This window comes from Neomonachus schauinslandi, chromosome 11 (assembly GCF_002201575.2).
Source record: "Neomonachus schauinslandi chromosome 11, ASM220157v2, whole genome shotgun sequence".
Lineage (NCBI taxonomy): Eukaryota > Metazoa > Chordata > Mammalia > Carnivora > Phocidae > Neomonachus > Neomonachus schauinslandi.
This window is the reverse complement of record NC_058413.1, coordinates 58745829-58750765: the sequence shown is the minus strand read 5'-3', so window position 1 is coordinate 58750765 and position 4937 is coordinate 58745829.

The following is a 4937-nucleotide window of genomic DNA, read 5'->3' as shown; positions in this document are numbered from 1 at the left end:
TGGTCCAAACTTTTAGTAGCCAGGTTTCAAGCTACTTCCTACTCTGACATTATTTCAGAAAGTAATAATAATGACCACCAGACATCAGGAGGAGCTCTCATATTTATAGATGGCACTATAAAGGGATGTGTCCTTTCTTTCCTTTTGGGTTTTGAGAATTGGCATCTTTTAGCAGACAGAGTAGGAGGGACATAGTTCTCTTATCCTGTGGTTGAAGGTGGTGGAAGAATGGGGCAAGTGTCAAACAAACACATATTGAGTACCTCCTGTGTGTTAAGTAGCTGCTATTACCTCCATGTTCTAGATGAGGAAACTGGGACTCAGTAAGGCAAACCATTTGCCCAAGGTCACATACCTAGGACTAGCATTTGATCATAGGCCTCTTGGGCTCCAAAACCCTTGTTTCTTCTAGAATAGCAACTTTGTAACTTTTTGGAATGCCATGTAATTAAAACTGAGTGCTTAGCAAAGTGTTTCTCTTTAGAGTCCTTTTACTGGGTCTACTTTGAGAGTGGATGAAGACATTTAAAAATTTGTTTCATTATCATGCAAGCAATGAAAGTGCTTAAGAGCTTAAAAGCAATTTGTTCAAGTTGGTTAAATACCCGCCCTTCCCAATCTTGTTTGTATTATTAATTTACTCATCAAACTGTGACATCAAAACCATTGTGAAAGTACATTTCAGTCTCTTCTGATTGGTGGAATGTTGTAGATGGAAGGAGTTTGTATTGATGAGGTCCACAGTGGAAGGATCTAGTTCAGAGGGAGTCAGAAAAACCAGCTCTTTACTGAATAAACTCAGCCCTCCTTTGGACTTTGGATGAGAATTGGTCGTTTAAACGTTTTATTAATGTGCAATTATTCTGAGAACCAGTCAGCAATGCACCTCTTTGCAAACATTAATTAGCTGATCTTCACATCACCCCCACATGGCAGATAAATAGCATTAAGCCTGCGTTTGAGAGAACAAATGGACACATGGTGATGAGGATGGAAGAGGCAAACTTTTGCCTTGCAGGAAGTATGGTAGAGGGAGGCAGAATTAAGAGATTACTTGAGTTTGTCACTTAATAAATATTTATTGGGTGATGCGCTAGATATTCGAGAGCTTCACTGTGCAGTGAGTGCAGTAGTCACTAGTCACAATTTAAATTAAATTTAATTAAAATTAAATAAAATTAATAATTCATTTCCTCAGTCACACTAGCCAAATTCCCAGTGCTCAGGAGAGGATAGTGGCTATCATATCAGACAATGCAGATACAGAACATTTCTATCACTGCAGAAAGTTCTATTGCAGAGTGTTGGTCCAGTCGCTCAGGATAATGAAAGACTAATGTAAAGATCTCTGCCCATGTAGAACTCTCATGTAAAATTCCCTAAAACAAGAGCTGACATGAGGCTGAGTACTGCGTACCCCAGTAGTGGTTAGGGACCCAGAACTATCTGGCTTCTGGAGCTGAGCTTCTTCAGTTCAAATCCTGGCTGAACCACGGACTGGTTGTATGACTATAGGTAGGTTATCAAACACTCTATGTCTCTTTGCAGACTCATGCTACTATTTTTCACCTCTCTTATTAGCCAAGATTATTTCTAAGACAGTGCTGGATTCTGGGGAGGGTGCTGGGAGACAGGTACTCTCCTTTGCTGCTGGTGGGAATGCAAATTAATACACCCTTTTAGGAAAGCAATTTGGCAATAACTGTCAGTAGTCCTAGAAACACTTGTTCTCTTTAGCTCACTATTCCAATTCTAGGAATCTAGCCAAAGAAAATAATCAAAGATGGGCAGAAAAGATGTCAGAATAAAAATGTTCATTGCCTTGTTATTTATAATAGTGAAAAAAAAAAAAAGATGAACAATCGGATCGGACAAGTAAAGTATGGCAGCCAAACAGTGGGATATTATATAAAGATTAAATGTCATTTTCAAACATCTGTTTTTGTGACATAGGAAAATGCCACAATAAAATTGTTTTAAAAAAATAATGCTATACTATTAAATCCAAAGTATGTTTTCCAAAGCAGACATTCGTTGAAGCAGGACTAAAAAGAAACAAAGTATTAAAAGTAGTAGCTTGTGAATTAATAGTATTTTTGATTGTTTTGAGACAATTGTTTTAGCTATTTCCTCTAAAGTTTTGTGTTTTATTTTCTTTTACCTATTTTTTTAACTGAACTAACCTAAAAAGTTTGGCAACTGGGTGCACTCAGGCCCTGTCCTCTGTCTGCTATGTTGTGTGGTCAGAGACTCCCAGCTGCTCTTAATCTGCCTTTTGTAGCAATTTTGGAATGTCTAGTTTATCCAGTTGTGTTTGTCTACCTTCAAGGCCAGGACGTACTTCTGTCCACCCTTAATTCCTCTTTATGGCTGGTTAAGTCCGTTTGTACGTGCACACTGAGGTTCTTCAGACTGAGTGGCATGGAGTCTTGGGAAGAACATCAGCTTTGAAGCCTGCAAGAACTAGGTTTAGACCCTGACCCTCACCTCCTCACCATATGACCTTGAGCAACCCTTCTGTGCCTCAGTGTTCTCCTCTATAAAATCGGGAAAGTGATAGATCTCATCTCATATCACATGGTGATGAGGATTAAGTGTTCACTTCCGTAGAACATCTGGCACATACAGGTAAATAAAGAGGCAAATGGCTTCAGGGCCTGGCACGCAGGGCTATCTAGAACATAAGCTAATGTATTCCCCAGGACACTGGTGAAATCGGCAAGAATCCTCACTTTCCAGATGAAGGAGTGGGGCCTCTGGTGGTTGCGTGACGCCGCCCCTGTCACATGGGCTTGTGAATGACAGAGCGGGGAGTGGACTGAGTCTGGCGGCCTCGGAAGCTCGTGCCTTCTTTGGTGCGGGCTCACCAGCTCCCTTCCTGGTTTCCCTGGATGCACTTCGTCCTAATGCTATGTAAACCCTTCAACATTTCCCAGCCATGCACTCATCCCTTTCAAGGAATAAGTAAGACAGACATTCCTTTTCTGTAGGTTGAATGATTATAACAAAAACTCACTTGACTAAAAATGTAGCCCTGAGCTGTCAAGTAACAGAGGCTGGGATGCTGGTCCTAGAACCATTTCCTGGGAAGTCTGCAGGGGCCTTGGCCCTGGTGACTTTTTGCCACCAAAGATCTGCCACACTTCACTTCTTGGTAGCTTGAAAGAGGTACCAAATTTGTGGACACCCCCAGCTCCCAGTTTTAACACTTTGTGGGACCTTGGGCAAGTTACTTCACATCTCCATGAGTTAGATCCCGTATCCATAAAATGGGGATAATAGTGAGCGTTTGTTAGGGTTGGCGGCAGGATTGTCATAAAAGAATGTGAGAGTTTTGTGAGACCTTGTCATTGTTGAATCAGCATCATTATTTCCAGGGCCTTTAAAGTAACTTATTTTGGGACAGCTAAGTCATGAGTTGCTTTTTCTGCACCAGGGATGGTTCCCCCATGTACTTGGAGTAAGTGCTTCCCAAGGCCATGTAAGGCAGAGGAAAATGCCCAACAGATTTGGGCTTGAATTCTCTGCTTTGTCATCTGGTAGCTGTATGAATTCAAGCAAGTTAATTAGGTTCTCTTAGCGTCCATCCATTTATAAAATGGAAAGCCAAAGTATCGACCTCAAAGAGTTGGTGTGGGTTCGTGAAGTAACTTGCACAGTGCTTACTTAACAGGCAGGGTCTTCTGTGCGAATGTAGCTCTTGGCTTTGCTGTTTTTCCTGTGACCTCCGCACCCACTCAGCTCCTGGTCCTCTTGATTCTTGCTTCTGGAGGCTTGTTTGCACTGTTTACACGGGTCAATGGCAGACAGAGCTATGGTGGAGGGGGCTACTGGGAGGGTCTGAAGGAGCCTATTTATTATGGTTTTTGCAGTCAGACTCTGAGAGGACCTCTGGCATCCCTGCCCTTTGAAAAAATGGAGGGCCCTATAGAAGTGGAAAAACCAAAATGCTCTAGATTTAGACCAGCAGATCCTGGTTCTGATTCCAGCTCTGTTCCTTTGCCACTCGGCACCAGATTGGCATAATGATTCTTTATCTTCTTCTCTGAGCTACTGTCTCCTGCTAGATTTTGAGTTCCAGCTCAGTGCTCAATACTGTGTATTCCAACCCTGGTTATGCATCAGGATCACCTAGGAGCTCTTACCCAACACCAGTGCCCCAGCCCCACCCCAGAGTGCTCTATAACAGCTGTGGCTGGGACCCAGGTGATGCCAAGTTGCAGCCAGGATTGAGAAATGGTGAATAAAGTAGAGCCTCATTAAATGTTCCTTCCCTCCCTTCTTCAAAGCATAAAGGGATCCCATATTGAGTAATTTATGTATGAGGAGGGTGACCTAATTTATTTGAGCCATGGGACTACAAATATAGTAATCAAGGCTTCTTTCTCATTGCCTCCCTGCCTCCTGGCAAACTGGGGCATCTGGGTCAGAAAAGTGTGGCCTTCTCACTCAGCCTTTTTCCTCATTTCAACACAGTTGCGTCCCGAGTGCTGAAAAGGCCTCGCTAGCCTTTGCCTAGAGATACTGTGATATTCCTTTGACCTGGTTTTACTCCTTTTATGTATACTTCTGGGCAGAGGCCCTGTTAACCATTCATGCACAACCTGCACTCAGGATTCCTGGGGTAGAAGAGGGAGTACCTGGTCTCTGCTCCCTATGAAAGGGGATCCTGTGGTAGCTCTCCAGGATTGGTGTCAGACTTGACATTGCCCAAAGGCCTGCAAGCTCTGCACTTCTGGATGGTTTGGGTGATTTTACATCTTTTAGATAATTAATATTTGCTTGAGAAATCCTATTCAGTTGGCTGATTGTCTCTTCTTTTCTTTTTTTTTTTTTTAAGATCACTTCAAATCCACCTCAAAGTAAGAAAGAGTGTTGTGTTCTGGAGAGGGCTTTGAAACTCAATGTAGATATAGGCGCTTCCTGGGGACTTGTTA